Genomic DNA, 20,204 nt, shown 5'->3' with positions numbered 1-20,204 from the left:
ATTTAGAAATTACTTTCCTGTTATAAAATTATGTTTATTTAATTTTTTGTTCATTTAAAACTTACAATTACAATGGCTTTATATAATATATTATTATGTGATATATAATATTATAAGTGTATATATTATTATGTGATATTTATGTAATGTAAATTTTATACACTTTACCCCAAGTCTGACACATCTGCTGCCAGTTCATTACTATATATACAAATGATGACAATAATAACAAACTAATGAAGTTGAATATCATATCAATAATAAAATAATAAAGTTGATTTTATAATCTTTTATTTTTATCATACATTTTGTGAACATTTTAATATTTTTTATACTTTATAATGCAAAATTATTTTCCTGCCAAAAAAAAAAATTATAATATATCGTTAAAACTTTTTTTTTGGTCTTGTAACAAATTTATTGTAGTTTCTACCGGTTTAAAAATGACTGAATTGCAATATAATTGACTTCTTATACTGATAAAAATTTGGGTTCAGGTCAATGTGTTGTTTACTTACATTTTTTAATCCCATTCTAGTTATAAAAGTTAAACTTACATAGCTTTAAAATTTTGCCAACACTTTTTTGAAAGGATTACATATACACTAGATAGTTATCAGCTAGATGACAGGTGAATACAGGCAGCGGGAATAAAATTATGTTCAAATAAATAACAAGCCCAGGAAAGCAGCCATGTGCAAAGGCACAGTTCTGTATAGATTCTCTATATTTAAAGGATTAAAAGGGATAAAGAAGGGTTGGAGGCTTTTAAAATATGGGCAAAATGGAAATTAGCGAAAATTAAGAGAATGACAAAGAAATAATGAAGACATAATGACTGAAGTGAATAAGAACAAAACAATTAAGAAAAGGTAGGAAAACTACCTAGAACACACCAGAGAAAAATTTTGATTAAAACAAATAAGGCTGGAACTTGGGGTGGGAAAATTTGATTTTTTAAAAGATTAATTTTTTTTGGTAGTTTATGAATGTGACTCGATTTAACTTTAAAAAGTAGAAAAATATATGAATCCTTTTAAAAAGGGAATTTGAGTAAAATGAAATTGGAAAGTTAATATCATTTCCATGTAAAATTATAACACAAAACACTCTGACAAATTACACAAGAAATTAAGGCAGTTCCAGACGTAGGGAATAACCAAGTTATTCCCTTAAACTGCCTACCCCTATCAAGTTAGGGTGCTTCTTAATCTAAGTATTCTCTTAAGTCGTTTAATTCTAAGTACTAGCCTATCCTTTAAACTGGTAGTAAAAAAATGTCATAATATTAACATATATAATATAAAAGTACTTTTCAAAGATTAACATTCTAACCTTGTAAGTACATTACACCATAAGATATACGCAAAAAAAAAAAATTGAATTTCAATTACAGAAGTTTTGTATTTCACAAGGAAATGACTGATAATTCAGATCTATCACAAAAACACCCAGAAATAAAATAACCGATTTATGTATAAACTTAAAACTGGTTGCAATGTCTAAAAAAAAATGCCAAAGCCTAATGAAATAATCATGAAAAATATGTTTCCAAAACTGCATACTTAAATTGATAGCTCAACATGTAAAACCTATAGTTAATCTAAGCAAACTAAAATAAACAGATCTGAATTCTCAGCATCAAAGTCTCAAGCAATCTTACAACACACAATTTAAATCAATCAGTAAAAAGCTTCAACTTTAATAGCTACTATTTTCAACTGAATAGAGTACATCGAAAAATAAATTCACACAACTACTTTGTTTAGATACATGTATAATTACTACAGATAATCAGATTCTTTTCTGTTACACATAACCACCAAATTATTCCTGCTTTACTAGAATAATCTGAAGAAAAAAAGTAAAATTCACTTATTCACTTATTTTATACTAAATTCTTGATGCAAGTGAAATACTTTTATGTCACCAAATTAATCAATACAGAAATCAAACTGATCTAAACATATTAATAAAAACTGATTGATGCCCAATAATATTACCTATAAATTTAATTTGGCTGGCAGATGAATGAATCTTGAATGAAATGCATCATTGTGAAAATAGATTAACTTTTTTTACTAATTGCTTACATTTATAAAAAATGCAAATGATATGTAAACTTAAAGAGATCAAAATAAATGCATTAAGTGTATCTAAACTAAATTAGAATCATTGCAAGCCTGATTCACCTATGAATGACGAGTCCTTGAAATCAAAAGAACAAAACAGTTAGTAATCAAGTCCAGTTCAAAGAATTGCCATTTATACATTTAACTTAAGTTAGTTAGAAAATTAAATAGTTAAAATGAAAAATGAACATCAGAATACTACCTAAGCCAATAAAAAAGCACAACTAGATTTATTTCTTATTTACCTTATAAATTTTCTCTAACAAAATTAAAGAGACCTAATAAATGAGAACAATATAAAATGTATTATAAAGAATTACATATAACCTTTCCATTTCAAAATCAATCAATATGTAACCCCAGAAGAATAATTTAAATAAAAAATACTGCACCAACTGATTTTTGTTACTGCACTGAAGGAAGGCCTATCACTTTGTTTTATTAACCCATTATTTGTAAAGTAGTTAAGATGAAAAATCCACTGTAATACAAACAAGTAGTTTCAACAAGTTTAACCCACCAAGTTGGTCTAGTGGTGAACCCAAATCAACTGATTTGGAAGTCAAGAGTTCCAGCATTCAATTCCTAGTAAAGTCGGTTAATTTTACACGGATTTGAATACTCCATCATGAATACCGGTGTTCTTTAGTGGTTAGGTTTCAATTAACAACACATCTCAGGAGTGGTCGAACTGAGACTGCACAAGACTACACATCATTTACACTCATACATATCATCCTCATTCATCCTTTGAAGTATTATCTGAACGGCAATTACCGAAGGCTAAACAGGAAAAATAAAGGGAAACAAGTTATTATGAAGATCTAAGCGAATGATGTTAATTTGAAGGATAAAATACTAGTGGATCTGTTTCAAAAACACCAAAAAAATCTCAATCTGTGAAAAATAACCAACAATAAAAAATGAAAAATAAATTACCCATAAATGAAGCCATATAAGTAATAATCTTACAAAATTATTTTTCACCATAAAAACAATAAAACATTTCCTTTCTTCTAAAATGCTGCTCAAGGAAGAGAATAATTCTTTGATTGGTTAAAGGGTTAATCTTTCCCTGTCTTCTTAGGAATAAATCTTTACCTTACCCAACTTATGTAATGGCCACAAGTTAAGTCATGGTGGGCAATCTAAGTGGATGTTATAGTAGTTCAAAATACTTTTTGACTCTCTACTGGGATTATCTAAAATAATGCTTCATAGTTTTTAATCAACTTTTTTTATTATTATTATTTTACAATTATAATTTTTTCTTTTATTTCAATTAACTGTTAAATTTTTATGCAAAACCCTCAGAATCTGTTAATGAGTTTTTAAAAATCAAAATGGCTACCTAGTTTTAGACTTTAAACAATTTATTTATTAACAGTTTTTGTGCACTTCACTTTGAAATTTATTCCAATAGCTATTTAGCAGAGCTTTTTCTTTGTATGTTAATGACATTCTCATTTAAAATATACATAAATAAATCAGAGCACAATAATTTCTATACACTTAAAAATGAATTTAAAAAACTGGTCATTTTGTGAAAACACTAAAACTGATAGTTCCATCGATGCTCTATGCTTCCACTATTTTATACTTTGATTTGATAAAACCAATTCACTTCAGAAGTTGCCAGAATGAAATTTTATAAATCTTTTCCATTACTTCTAGACTGATGAAGATGATCAAGCATATTGCTGATTAAAATTAACATTATTTGATTTACTGAACAATTAAATGTTTACACTGTGCCAATATGTTAAGTTAAATCTTGAAATAAATGTAAAAGTTGCTACAAAAAACTTTTATTATTTTGGAAATAATATTCAAGCAGTTTAAGTACTTATAACTATGTTATCTTTATATAAATTCAGGAGGGTCTGGTGAGTCAAAGTGAATGACATATATACCCTTTATTTTTAACAAATTCTGAGTTTAGTTTTAGGTATAAATTTACCCAGTTAATTTTGTTACTGATGAACAGTAATGATTACAGAGAATTTTTACTTTAGTCATTTTTCATGTAGTAGTAATATTTTGGTCACTGATTAAAGCATTCTTTAAGAATTGAAAAGGTAAATGTTCTCAAAGATTAAATTTATTAATGACTGGATTTTATTTTGGTTATTTCACTGAAACAAATCAGCAGGTTATCCGAGTATTTGTTCTTAAGATATGCGATTTAATATAAATTTTTCTATACTACAATTTTCATAGGTAAGCAAGTGATAGTTTTTTGCATTAAGTGTTAGCTATGTATTGCACATACAATTCAATTTATGTTATTAAATATGTTACTTATGTGACATCTTTCAATTTAATGCAAGATTTCATACAATACCCATTGTTTCAATCTGTACCAATTATCATGCTGGCAAAAAAAGAAACAGATATAAATTGAGATAATAGCCTCATTACATTCATCTGTATCTGTTTTTCTCGTAACAGAATTATTCTGGATGCAAAACACGATCAATTAATAATTACCAAATTAACTTAATTTAACCAAATGTAGCAATTAAATCGATTTAAATCTCTTATATTTATTTCATCTTTCTTTGAAATTTACCAACAGATCAACAATTTTAACAAAACTGCCACAATTCTTTAGTAGTCAAACTAAAAAAAAAACACCTTACAATTTTCTTTTTTTTTTAATTTTCAAGAATTTTTTCTTAATCTTTGAGAGGGAGAGAGCGCTACACCTACAAATTTATATGACTGCAATTGTTATAACAAATACAAAAATTAAATATAACAATGAAAGGTTAGTCTTCACGGCGAGTAAATGTTTGGACCAACAATAGCTTAATACCTTCACAACCTTCAGGTAAAGTTTATATTTCTCAATACCCAAAATCACACTGGAATTTTACTAATTGTGTTAACAGTTATCTTATTATTCATGGTAAATTTTATAGTTTATAATGCCTTTGAGAAGCCAGTGACTAGTGAGGGTCTTAGATAAAATTCCCACCAGATGATGTTGTATATGATGAACTGATCCCAGCAATCTGTATCAGTTAATACTTGCTTGCCTCCATCTTTTTATCTTAAAATGACAAATTAAAACATATTTATGCTTCTACACAAAACCAACTTTTCCAATACGTAAGACACAAAAATAAAAGTAAAATCTCAACAAATTACATACATGTACAGAAAAACCAATCAGTTTCACAAATTTTGTGAAAATGTTAACAGATTTCTCTCTTCAATCTACATTTATATCTTCAATATATTTCCTGACAGTTACAATTATTTTACAATCCAAAACTTCATCTGAAATATATATTTAAAATAAAGAAAGGTCAGGGAAAAACATATGCCAATTTTTCAGAAAATAATTTCACAATTTTTTTTGTTTTAAGTTGACTTATTTCAACTGTAGTACAGTAGTATAAAAAACCCTTTAATAAACTGTTATGAAATTTAAAAAAAAATTAATTTCACTTCATTTCTTAAGCTAATAAAATATGAAATCCAGTTTTTTGAGACACTCATCTTGATTGTGATGATATTACTGACATGCATTTACTATTAATTATGGTGATATTTTTATTTTTTCATTGGAACTTGCCACTTGCAACATTGCTGATTTGCCTTCTTGATTTCTATACTAACAGAAATGATGCAACTTCATCAGACTCCTTCTTACCATTCACCCTTAGGGTAACAGTAAAACACATCATTATTGTTAATGAATGAATGAATATTAAATGAATACACTGACAGTTGCCTTTTATAAAAAAGACATTCTTTATGGCTATATTCAACTAACTCACAATTTTTTAATCTAGTCTTAGCTATACCTAAAACAGTTTTCTACTTTCTTTATAATTCAGTCATTTTCCATTTACAGTTATAAAATACTTCAGAATTTTTAAGATGCAAATTATAATCTATTGTGTTTTATTATTTCGTTTTCTTTGTTCTGCAATTCAAAATTTGACATTGGAGCTTCATATCTATCATGAATTTAACATAAATCTACGTGTGGATAATTGAATGTATTTTTTATGAAAAATTTTCTATAAGAATTGTATGACACATTTATATTTGTATAATCATTATGATTTTTAAACATATAGTACATTTTACTTTACATTTAGGTCTTCTGACAAGTAAATTTTGCTAGTAATGTCTGCTGTAATAAATAAGTTTACTAAAATTTTGCAAGATTCAGTTATTTTATTTTATAAAATTTTACATGTCCATATCAATGCTTCTATGAGTACCTGATGTTGTGCTTCTTTTACCCTTTGGTGACACACCAGTAATTAAAATTTTTTATATATATATATTCTAATTTCCCCTTAGCAAATTTAAAAATTGATGAAACGTTTTATAACAAAGCTGGAAGTTCAACATTAGAACAGTCATTATTTTCTTATAAAAGTGTTATTCTGAAAAAGTAACAACTTCGTAGTTAGATAAATTTTCAGGCAAATGAGATCTCCTTTTCTGAATTAGGATAAAGGTAATAATCATACTAGTTAAATACGAATTTTGGTCATCATTAAATCGCATGATAAAACTGTAATACTCCTAAAACTAAGCCGCATACAGCTACAGTTTTCCTCACTTCGATGAGAATGTAGCTTTGATTTAATGAATCTACCCCATTAGAAAAAAATGTTTTTGGTTAAGCTGGTTAAGCAATAAGCCACACACGCATTACTTCCTTCGTTACTTGGTCCTAGGTAAATCGATGACCATTTAATGTTCTTTCTACAGACTGAACAAGCTGAAGGAGGAAGATTATGACTAAAATAAAGGTGAGCCAATACCTCAAAATTTATTTTCTGAAGGGTAAAAATTGTGTGGACAACAATATTCAGATTGCAATTAACAATGGCTTTTGACAATTTTTATCTTATATTTACTTTGAATTGCAAGCTTAAACTTCTAAATAATCATTTCACAGTAACAAACAATGTTTATTGTTGACCCCCTTTTCAGATAATTTTCCAGAACTGAGATAATATTTCTGGGTTTGATCGGTCCCAAAAAAATGTTAACATCAATTTTCCTGCTGATGGTTAACTTTGAACTTTCTCCCGGTATAAAACTGCGGTTGTTTCTATTCCCATACTTGGCTATTTACTCTCTGGCTCGAAATAGTAGACCTGTGTTTCATCAGTAATGATTCTGACTAAGAAAGTGTCATCGTCATAATACCAGGCCAGATTCTATTGACAGACAACTAAACACATTTGTTTACGCAACAATGTGCACTGTTTTGGATCCTACCTTGCACAAACTTTATGAAAGTTATGTTTATTGTGCAGAACTACGACTAATTTGTAAATCGTTTGCTACTTCATCGATAATCACTTCTCTATCTTTCAAAACCATTAAGCACATGAGCTCAATGTTGACATCAGTTATAATTGTAGATTAACATCCGATCCCCAATTAATTCATAACACTTGTGCGACCATTTTTTCAATCTACTACTCACGGGCACTTCATTGTGGTAAAACACTGTTCCAGTATTATGCTAAAAATCTTTGATAGATTTTGGACCCTGATACACCTTTAGAGCACAAACAAATGTCTTTCTGAATACCACTGTTCTTTAGTGCAAACAGAAGAAAGCGGAGCGCAGCCATGGTTAATGTTACAACTGGAATAATATTATCGACTTAAATCTATGCAAAAGTATTAAGTTAGAAACAATGAATAGCATCTACATCTGAAAATGGCAGTGTTGGCAACAAAAACATAAACTCAAATACATTGCAGAAAATTATTGACTCGTCAATAAAAAACATTATTTTAAGAGATACTGCCATTCTGAAACAGTAGTGTTTAATTCATTAGTTATCTAACTTAGAAACACACTAATCCTAATGTTTTAACCACAAAAAATTTCATTTTTAATAAAGTAAATTGCTCTTTTAATGTGATAAGAGATCATATTACATAATTTTGTTTGATTATTATTTATCTTTTTCTTAAAAAGTAATTACCAAAATATTAACAATATATATTTATCAATAAATAAGCCAGTTTGAAACTATTTTCTTCAACTGATTGTAATTCTATGTAATTAAAAATAATAATAATAATAATAATAATAATAATGTTTTACTTACAAAGAATAAATTCAATAATCTAATAATTTTCAAATGTAAAAGTTTTGTACAAGTTCATGCCAACAACATAAGTACTGATACATGTGCTGCGCTGGTAATAATTTATTTTTTCTTAATTTTGATTTTACACTAACACTTTATTCTTTTTGAATATTATGATCAGTAGTACATAACTGAAAGCTCAAGTATAATCCTGACATTCTGATTTACTGAAAACAAACAGTAATTAGGAAAAATTAATTAAGTTACAAATTTCACAATTAATTAAATAAAATTCAAAATATTCTTTGTAGTAGTTATTTTAGTTAAAAATCAATTTTAGATTATTTGTACACGATATTCTAAAGAGTTAAAAATTAATACTGCGAACGTAAATTTTTAAACATTAAAGATTACTTAAAATTAAAATATACAATTGAAATTTTTCCAACTTTTTTAAACATAGACTGTTACACCCTTCTGATATGGTGTTAATTGGTAATGGATATCGTGTTAAACACAATAACAAGGGGGGAATTATGCTAATTATGTCTAAAATCTTTTCATTTTTTTTTTGGACTCAAGATCATAATGCAAAAAAATAAGGGTTTAATTTTGTTTCTTCATTATTCATATGTACCGATGAATGGGTGTACATGTTGGCATCTATTAAAGCTAATTAATTAGGAATGAGTACATAAAAAATCTTCACATTTGACAGTGAATCCTACATATGAGGCACTGACACCATTAAAATTTGAAGTCAGAAATCTCAAAGGGATAGGGAGAAAAAGGAAGATGAGTGGTAATATCTCAGTTGGTATTAAACTTAATGAAAATTTTTACTTGGACAAGTTTCCAGTTCTTTTAAAAATAGATTTCTTTTTTAAATTAAAAAAAAAAAATTATATCTATATACACAGTGATTCTGGTGGTAAGGGAAATAATTTGGGAACTGATTCTAGAGCTTGAAATAGAAAAAGTCCACAGAAGACATATGTCCAAAAACACTTGGCTAGCAAATCATTTCACGGCTAGCAAAAAATTTCACCTGTATCTCAGTTACCAGTGTAACTGTATTTCAGTTATAGCATTTGATATCGAACGTAAAACAGAAAAATTTGATGATAAAAAAAAATTTTTTTAGGTTTGAAATACAATAACTTTGTTAAATGACTAAAAAATGCATAAATTTAATTATCAAAACTTGTAGAGAATTAAATTCTGAGAAGACTGATGTCATAAAATCTATGAAAAAACAGTTTACATAGTGTAATAAATTTAGACCTTACAAAAATTAAAATACTTTTAATTTATTTCAAAAAAGAAAAAAGAATACTCACTGTGGTTTATACTGTATTAATTTATAATAAATGTTCAAAATTTTCACCACCGACATCAATGCACTTTTCAACTCTCCTCATATTTTCTGTCACCAACAATGCACTTTTCAACTTTCCTCATATTTTCTGTCACCAACCTAATGATATCTAAATTCCAAAGTGAGGGCAGCAGCATTGAAAATGTGAATGATCAGTATACATTTGCATTTACCTTCTGCTTGTATATCTTGCATATCATCCATCCCCTTAAGCAGTAATTTAAGGGAGTAAGGTCCTGCAATCTAGATGACCAATTTACCAACCCTTTACATCCAACCCGTTTAACGTAAACTTTTCATCTACAAATTGTCTTACATCATTCATGAAATGTGTTGGTGCTCCATCAAGTTGATATAATAAATTTCAAGTTTCGCTAATGAGAAATCTTAAAGTACTATAAGAAATTCATTGTTTCAAAACACCAGATAATTTCTCTCCATAACACAATGTTCTATTATGAAAGAGCCTATTAACTGGTTGTCAATCACGCCACCAACAAACGTTCACCAAAAATCGTTGCTGGAAATTTGATTTAACTGCAGCATTGGTTTTCTTCAGACCATCAATGTGAATTATGTGTATTATGCTTATTATGGGTAAAAGTAGCTTCATCCAAAAACAGTTTGTACAGAATTAAGTGGTAATTATTGTTAACCCATTGTCAAAACTGAAGTTGTCTGGCACGGTCACCAAACTGGAAGTGCTCAATTTTCTGAATATGATAAGGACACAGTCCATGAGCATGTAATGTCCTCCATACTGTAAACTCAATGACACATTTAGTTGAGACTATGGAGTAGCACACACTGTGATTTTCTTACAGGAGTTTATTACTGCTATTTATAATAAAAACATTCTATTCAGTTATCGCAGTTCATCAAACAGCCTATACGATAGCTGCAATATAATAAAAAAGTATAAAAATATCAATTAAGGAGCTTTAAATGCAAAGGAAAAGATTTCTGTATGAATCAGAAGATTATAACCAGTCACAACCACAATTAATAGTCAAAATCTGTCAGCTGATTTGTAAATACATATGTATTAAAAAAAAATGATGTAATACGTGTTAATGATAAAATTAAATGCACATGGCAATGTTAAACAATATGAGATATCAAATGTAAACATTTCATTTCCTTTTCCCACACCTGACCGTGAATTGCAATTGTTTTAAAAAGAATAATACTTCAAGTCATCTCCAATCAAACAACAGTTTCAACTAAAAGTGTCATTTAGTTATTTTGTGGAATGTTGAGTTGTGTAGAAATTTTTCATGTGCTCAATGTAGAACAAAGGTTCCTTTACATCACCAGGTGCTGGTTGATGTAAAGATGGAACATGAGCACTGGGAAGTGTACCATTCTCACGAAGATTATTAAAAAATTCTACAAAATACTACATTTTTAATTTTTACAAATTTATAATATTTTCTGTTAAGTTTTACTCTGTTTTGTTTTTCACAGACTACATTACATCATTTTTCACAGAATTAAAATCTTCAAATATTGATAATAAAATTTATGCATTTTTACAAATTAATATATTTAATAACAAATTTATTGAACTTCAAACCTACAAAAAGTGTTTTTTATCACCAAATTTTGCTGTATTATGTTAGATATCATGAAATCTACAGGAGATACAGTTCTGGCACATTCAATTTTTCAGGTGAAGTAAAATAAAAAACCTGTTTCTTATGGTTACACTTTAGATAACACCTTGAAAGTATCAGTATGATCTAATTTCACTGGGGTAACTGAAATCCAGGTGAAATTTTTCGCTAGCCGTAACATGATGACAAAGCGTTTTTGGACATATGTTTTCTGTAGACTTTTTTCTTATTTCAAGCTCTAAAATCAGTTCCCAAATTATCCCTTACCTCCTGAATCACTCGTGTGTATATATATATATATATATATAAAATGAAAAAAATTGTACAAACCACATTGAATTTCAATAATTTCTAATAAACAGTTAATGTGATCAACCTCTGTATGTGTTAACATATAACAAACTTAATTATTTATTACAATTTACTGTTTTGTAAAGCTAAGATTTTTAATTAAAAAGTTAATTACCTGTTAATGATTTTAATATGGACAGTGTAAAAAGTGTGAACCAGTTTTAGCCATCATCTACGGCTTAGCTTCAATAAATTTCATATTATTTTGTTCTCACTTTATATCATTTGGCTGTCATGAAAATTTGGCAGTGGAATTGCCAAACTTTTATTGCAAATTATTTTTCTTTTACGTAGGAATGTTTCAATTTATATACCTCATACTTGGTGATTTTTGGCCAAAAATCACAATCAGTTTGGCAATTCCACTGCCAAATTTTCATGACAGCCAAATGATATAAAGTGAGAACAAAATAATATGAAATTTATTGAAGCTAAGCCGTAGATGATGGCTAAAACTGGTTCACACTTTTTACACTGTCCATATTAAAATCATTAACAGGTAATTAATTTTTTCATTAAAAATCTTAGCTTTACAAAACAGTAAATTGTAATAAATAATTAAGTTTGTTATATGTTAACACATACAGAGGTTGATCACATTAACTGTTTATTAGAAATTATTGAAATTCAATGTGGTTTGTACAATTTTTTTCATTTTAACATATATTTACCAAAACACATGTGGATAAAAATTTGCTATACAGAATATATTATTATCCAAGTGAACCTGGGTACAAAAACTAATGTATTTTTATGTTATAGATCATAATGGAAATCTTAATAATAATAAATAACCTTTCTTCAAAGTCAAAACAACTTTTACTCACACTGTTTACATTACATTTACAGGAATGATATATACATATTATTAATGTATTAATATGTGTGTGTGTGTGTGTGTGTGTGTGTGTATATATATATATATATATATATATATTATAAGTACATACTAATATTTATTTATAAACAAATGTTGGAACCTGATGTGTTTTTGCAGTTGATATAAACCAGTTATGCAAATCCACAATCTGTATAACAAAATGTAACATAATGTTAATCTGCATTAAGTTTGTACAAATAATTTGTAAATGAAAATGTTAAACCTAAAGTTCTTTTGCAATATAGCAAGTTGATCATTTTTGGATAATTTATATAATTTTGATGTATATGAAAAAAGAAATTTTTAGGATTTTGTATGATTTTTTCCTGTCATCACACTACAATGCAATGCATCTACATGATTTAATATTTGTAGAAACATTAAAAACACAAATGAATATGAAATTATGTCTAAGGTTTATTCTATTTAAAATACATTAAAAGCCAAGTTTTTATTTTTCCTCTTGTTGAGTAATTAAAAAAAATGTAAACCACAAATAGAAAAAATTATGGCTATTTTTTTCCTTTAATTCCTTAATTGTACATTGTTACTAATACAGAAATAAAATCAGTGTATATATCCAATGCAATAAAAAAATTATTGCTCAAGAAATATAGTGTACATCAACACCAGTGAGCAATTAAATTTAACATAAAAATCAAAGAAGTATTCGAAAAATGTTCACGTATTTTTAAATTTTCCAAAAACATTCACCGGGATACTCTTTGGTCTGTGTGTGAATATACATTTTGTGAATGTATAGTGAACATATATATATTTTTTTTAATGTGTGTGTGGATGCACGCACAAGCCAAATCATGTATCAATTCATGTGCCATTTAATTAATACTTTTTTTATTTTGTTGAGGAAGTTCCTTTGATTTCCTATTGTAAGTTTTTTTACCTAATTTATATAAGTATTTTTAAACAGAAAATTTAACTTTCTATGTGGATATTTTCAGAATATATTTTTCATAATTCTATAACATAGAATATTAGTTGGAAGAATTAGGATAAATAAACTGGTAGAATAAGAGCATACGAAAGTAAATATATCTTACTTTCGTATATTATTTAGCCATATAACCTTAGCTCACACTTTGTAATTAACAGAGTCTTTATGTTATTTCTCCAGATTCAGATTTTCTTATTCTTATCATGAACTGAGTTCTCTCCTTTATATTTCTCAGAAAACTTCAAAAAACAATTAAGAAAAATTTTTTGAATCTTTAAATTTTGGAGCTTGAAACTGGGATGAAATTAAGTGTTAGTTAATTATGTATGCAAATGTTTTTAATTTGCATAAGTACATATTAGCAAACATATTTGTCAACATTTTGACATAATTCTTATATTCTTGAAAATTTTTTAAAATTGAAATAGTATTATTTTTTTACATTTCATTCTGTATTATGTATTTTTTACTTTTTTTAAGCTTATATCACTTTAATGAATTACTGTAAAATCTCAATAAGACAGAATACAGAACATAAAAAGTAGAAGTAAGTTCTTCATGAACTGACTCAAGCTATTCAGAACTTTTGCCATGGAAAAAAGTGTAAATTTTGAATTATAATTCAGAAGAATTTGAGACTTTCAAAGGAGAAAAACTTGAAATTATGCCCACTTCTGTTTAATGTAACCCATGGATGAGATAATTTAAAAACATATTAAGCTGTTCTATTTGGGAATTTTAATAATTTTACTTTTTTGGTAATTAAAACTTTCTTTTAAGAAGGCAACCTTAACCAAATTTTATAAAAACAACTTTTTTAAAACTTCTTCAAAACATCAAACATTAACATAATCATAAATACTCTGTCACTGAAAATAATTGCAAGGATGAATTAAAAAATGTTGAATACGCTAAAATACTCATCAGAATTTGGTTTGGTTTGTTATTTAAAAACTGAAAAAATATTAAATATTTTGCATTGCCTATCATTATCAACTGACCATCCAGACATTAGAAAAAGATAGACGTAATAATGGTAAATTGATTAAGTATTGCAAATTGATTGAAGTTTTTTGTGTATTGTACTAATAAAAGTTATAGCCTCTCAAAAATCATAAAAACCTGTTAAAAGTGATATGATTTTGACTCTCTAAATAAGTGCTCCAAGGGGGTTTCTTGTCTTCTTAGCACTTTAATATTTTTATAATTATTACTGTAGTTGAAATAGATTTGTTTGAACCATTCAACTACAGGGTTTATGTTATAACAGGTGCTTGAAGTCATTTCCAGTCGTCAGGAAAATTCATGTTGCAACATACTCATTAATGGCTGATGCATCATTTAGCTTCGCAGTTACAGACTGATCAGTCTGGCATTAATCAGGGACCTGTTTACATCTTTACAGAGTGTCTCAAATTTCATCCTGTGTTTGGAAGTGTTTAATAAATAAATAAGCTTTACTAAATAATGTTATATTTGCAAATTTTAAAATCAGTTAAATTTTTACATTATTTTCAAGTCATTTCATATAAAACAATGGAAGAACAATGTTCAATAGAATGAAGAGTGTCATAAAACAGTGTATGGTTCAGTGCCAAAAGAACTCGTAAAAATTTGTGAATTTAGTGATGAAAACCAACAACTTAATTTTTTATGTGTTAATTTAGATGTCACTAGTGTTCATAAATATCATGAAAAAAACGTTTTTTGCCAAAATTCAGTCACCTGTATGGACAGTTCTGTTGTGATCCTTTGAGAACTCATAAAAATACAGTTAAGAAAAACTTAAAATTAATAGCATTAGGGCAAGCTCTTAAAGAACATATTTTTCCAAATTTAAATTTAGTTCCTGGAAGATCTCTTTATGTTAACCATTTCAAAAACATTTTTTCTCAGCAGAACAAAGAACTACATGAATGTGAAGCCCAAGAGCAATATCCCACATTACAATACTGGACAAATGGGTGCTCCTTGTAGGAGTTTGGATGTACCACCTCCATCAAAATTGAAAAAATTAAGCATGGATCAAGGGCCATCAGTATTAAAATTTAGAATAAATAAGGTATCTGAAAAATTAAAAAAGAATCACAAGTATGTTCCTGTGTCAAAAGGTATTGTAAGATGTTACTTTACTTCAGACTCCAAGGACTATGAAGACCATCCTGTGCCAAGTATTGTACCACTTTCACTTAAATAAAAAGATTCTATTGCTCGTGTATATGATGATCAGTGGTGGATAGAAGTAGTAGATATTAGCCTCGAAAATGACGATGTGCAGGTTCATTTTTCCACCCAGCTAGACCACATACATCATTTCAAAAGTCTCAACAACACAAAGTGTGGGTACCGATCTGCAAAGTCCTGAAAAAGTTGGCATTACTTGAACTAACTACAGTGATGGGTTGTTCCCACACAATTTCAAAAGAATTATCAGAAGAGATATCACAGCTGTAGGTTAACCACACTAAATAATAAACTTTCATTGCTACAAAAAGAACTTTCATTGCTACAGGCTATTTCATTGAAGAATAATTAAAATATTGCTACAATTTATTTTTTCTTTGCTAGTGTTTACAAAAAAAAACCAATATAAAAAATAAAAGTGAAGTCTTGATAAAAGATGTAGGCTATTCATGAAATCTCAGTTTGGGTAAGTTTTATAAGCATTTTTATCAAAATTGTATTAGATTACTGGTATTGGTTAAGTTGTCATTAAATTGCGAACTATCGTTAATAATTTAAAAAACTATTTTAAAAATATTGAAAATGTCAACTTCAATATTGTAAGGTGCAAAGAAGACAAGAAACCCCCTTCGAGCACTTATTTAGAGTCATAATATTGCTTTTAAAAGGTTTTTCATGATTTTTGAGAGGTTATAACTTTTATATTGGTACAATACACAAGAAACTTTTTTATTTTCCATAAACATCTACACAAACACTGCAAGTTGTGCAAATTTGAGATTTTTATCACCAGCCCCATCAGAGTTATTTGAAGCCAAAATTTAAATTAAAAAAAAATTAGTTTTTAAAAATTCATAAAAATTTAGAGGTAAGAAAATTACCATTAATATTATTTATGGTAAACCTACTAACATATACCCCTACATATAAAAAATAATTCAAACTGTGTGTGCCATCCCTGTCTCTTGAAAAAAATGACAAAAAGTGAAATTTCACAGTTTTCCATCTTCAATTTTATGGGTAATTTTCTTATAGAAAGACGAGAGATAGCTAAATAAGCCACTGAACCAATATTTACTTTGAGAAAATATGATTAAATTGCTTTTAGTTTCAGCCTTCCAGGATGAATAGTTTTTAGTTAAACTTTTTTCTGTAAACCCTTACAATCACAAAAACAGGTGTGCACATCATAACAAAAATGGCTACCACAGGTAAATTGCTTAAAAAAAAATTGTTTTAAAGTCCAGAGACATGTAGGAAACAAGTGGGTAAGTTTCATTTTTTTTTTAATTGGTCAAGTACACCTTATGTTTTTATAGAACACTTCACATGACCCTTACCTAGCCTCTGATTGTTTTTTACATTCCTACTGAACATTACATGATCCTAATTTTGGGATTCTGGATAATGCAGGGTACACAGTGATTTAGCTGTGTCCATTAGCAATTCAATAATAAAAAACAAACCATAATCTTTAATTGGACACTAGATGAAAATAAAAGTTTCCCTAATTAACAAGACAAGAAATCATCAAGGGTCAATGAATTAGCTATTTCCATTAAAAAGCTACTGGAAAATATATTTTGGGCCTGGAGATACTCATTTTAAAATATAATCAATAAATAAAAAAATAAAAGATAAAACAAAGATATGCCAGTTTAACTGAATTTTTCACTTATATAACACCCCTGTTTGGTTACAAAACACATCTGCAAAGAGAGAATCTGCTGTATTTCAAAAGTTTGCAGCTAAATCAACATAAAAATTTCCAAGTAATGTAAAATGAAAATAACGTAATAAAAATATTTTTTTTGTAAGATTACTGAAAAATACTTTGCTTTTAATGATAAAGATTCTTTTTATTTTAGATGAAATCCTTACAATTAAGGTAATGACAATTTGGCTGTATTTATTCAGTTAAGCAATTGTAAATATATGCCCCGTAATAGCCACCATCCTCTTTATCATAAAAATGGTATGAACACATTCTACAATTAATTTGTAGTGTGATAAATGCCTGTCCTGGAGTTACACACAGAAACTGACTGAAAAGTGTTTGGGCTATCAATGTTAACAAAGAAGAGTTAAAAAAGATTTTTAGATAATCAAGAACACAAAAATATAAATTAAAAATATTCTACTGTAATATGATTAAGGTGTAAAGGAAGATTGTAATCTTTCAAATTATTATTTAACATTTGTATTAAAAAAGGCAGCAGGAATATATCAAAAAAATAAATGCTGATGAAATATAAATTATCATATATATATAAACAGTAAGTTGGTTTTTATGTTCATGATATTCCTACTTTATACTACTGCACTGTTAAGTGCTCTATATCAAATGAATACTGAAGAAAGTAAAAGATTCTAGATAAATTACATAAAATATTTTATCTTACAGAGTCTTAAGAGACAACTTAGAGGAAGCTTTTATTTTATTTTTTTTATTTAACTAGCCTATACTGCAATATTTTGAATTTATTATATCTTTATTTATGACTACTGTTCAAAAAGTAACATATATTTAACTAGGAATCAAACACAGGGCAATATTAATGAGAATTCATCATACTGAGACATTCAGCAACTGATCAAGTATTACACACTATATATACGTTATTAATTTACTTGAAATATCACAGTAGATTGATTTAAAAACAACTTTTTAATTTTTATAAGTAGTTAGACAATTATCTAGAACATAGTGCTAACAGGGGGTTGATTAAAACAATACTACAAGAATCAGTAGAGGATGCTAAGAAGGAAAAAATTAATAAAATTACATTTAATCTAAAATATAAAATGGGAAGCTAACAGATCAAAAGTCTAGCTGTTATATGAAATCAAATTTGTTTTGAATTGCATTACATCCTTAGTTTAAATCCAATTAAAGGTTCTGAGAGTTATCAAATAACATGATAGTTCTTATAATTTACTATGTAATAATATGAGCTCCCTTTTCACTTTTACTAGACAACTGGCTGTACCAATTTTTTAATCATAAACCTCACATGCAGTAAACAAAAGTTCAAATTTGTAGTTTCACTAGTCAACAATTAATATAAAAGAAAAGAACAAAGAAGGCAATAGCTTTATTGTACTACAGCACAAACCTATGTTAAGAATAATCTGGAAAATGTTTTATAAAATGTAAATTTAAGTGTTCTTAACATTTATATTGTTTAATATATTTTTTCTATTGTAAGCAAAAAAATTATTAAACATTTAGGTCTAAAAACTGAAGATAATCTACATCACAACCCATCCAACAAATACCCCTAGCAGAAAAGAAATCATTAAAATAAATGTTCAGTTTGGCCCTCAAACCTGATTAATTTGCTTTTAGCTGTGAATATAAGAATTAAAGATTAATACACTTGAACAATGGCAAAAATTAGCATAAGCCAGTTGAAAGTAAAAGATAAAAGGGAACATTTGAATAACTTAAAAAACATTGAATTTCGAAACATGGCTTAGAAATTCAATGTTTCATTTGAACATGCAATAACCAAATCACCTATTTTTGAAAGTATATATTTTTGAAAGTAGTATTTTTGAAAGAAAATTTTTCTTGCTCTACAGATACAACAACATTGACATAAAAACTGGCTGGTTGATCAATGTATTTTTCCTATACGAATGAGAAACATTACCAAAAATGTAATGTTTTTAACAGCCCACAAACAATACACACCAGAAATATAAGACGTTATCAATTAATAAAATTTTTCTTTAAAAAAACTGGCACATACTGTATGGCAACAGAGATCTCGAGTCAATATCTTTAAAAGTTAACGGACACCTCAACAACTAATAACATGTTTACTTAAGACAATAAATGATGAACCATACCGACATATAAAACAAGCGCAACACATAAACATAAACAAATGTCAAAAACACTCAACATAACAATTTAATACTGAATTATATTTTAAAAACTAAAATCCAGTAACATGCAAAACTGCTTACCTTCAGACCTCCACAGAGTAATGTAATCGGGCAAATACCCCCAGCTTTGTTTTCTAACCTGATGTGGGGCCAACACCCTCGAGACCTAATTTTAAATCAACAATGTACAGACCGAGCTCATAAAAAATGTTAACAAAAAGTACTAATACGGTCACTAATATAATAAGACTTTACATTAAAATATAATATTGCTTCTAAAATCGAACACTAGTTTTAGTCATTTCGTTTACTACACTAATTACACAAATAAATAAAGGCTACTTAATCAACATTCTATTTTTATGAAAGTATAAAAAAAATGGCGTCCTACCTTGCCTCTGCAGCAAGTGCCGAATTAATCTTCTAAAATGCATCTGCTGCATGGGGTGATTTTGGTATAAACTAAATGTATCCACTTAAGTTTAAACAAACTTACGATAAGCTACTAAGGTATGGAGCGTCAAGAATTAAGCAAATAATTATTAATAGTAATGTTACGTAATTTATACTCTATGTTTTTTTATTGAAAATAACATCGTTGTTTTCAGGGAACGCGCTTCAAATCTGGTTATCGCTTCATCAGCAAATATATGACAGAAATTGGATTACGGCACGGCGCATTTCTTCAGAATTCCACAACATTACATATCTTGATAAATATAAATGTA

The 20,204-nt window shown here is 27.7% G+C and overlaps 1 protein-coding gene across 3 annotated transcripts in view; it reads right to left on the bottom strand.

Moving 5' to 3' along the window:
* Positions 1–19,920, bottom strand: part of LOC142331788 (uncharacterized) — an 86,909-nt gene extending 66,989 nt beyond the window's left edge. For 2 of the 3 annotated variants that reach the window (XM_075377902.1, XM_075377898.1), the window contains exons 1-2: positions 19,558–19,858; positions 8,237–8,445 (exon numbers count right to left, since the gene is read on the bottom strand). The gene's annotated coding sequence lies outside the window, so the exon portion shown is untranslated. The other variant, XM_075377899.1, reaches the window with a different exon arrangement.
* Positions 19,921–20,204: the final 284 nt, after the last annotated feature.

The sequence above is a fragment of the Lycorma delicatula genome, chromosome 10 (assembly GCF_047948215.1).
Source record: "Lycorma delicatula isolate Av1 chromosome 10, ASM4794821v1, whole genome shotgun sequence".
Lineage (NCBI taxonomy): Eukaryota > Metazoa > Arthropoda > Insecta > Hemiptera > Fulgoridae > Lycorma > Lycorma delicatula.
The sequence above is the reverse complement of the archived record's forward strand: the minus strand, read 5'-3'. Positions and strand labels throughout refer to the sequence as shown.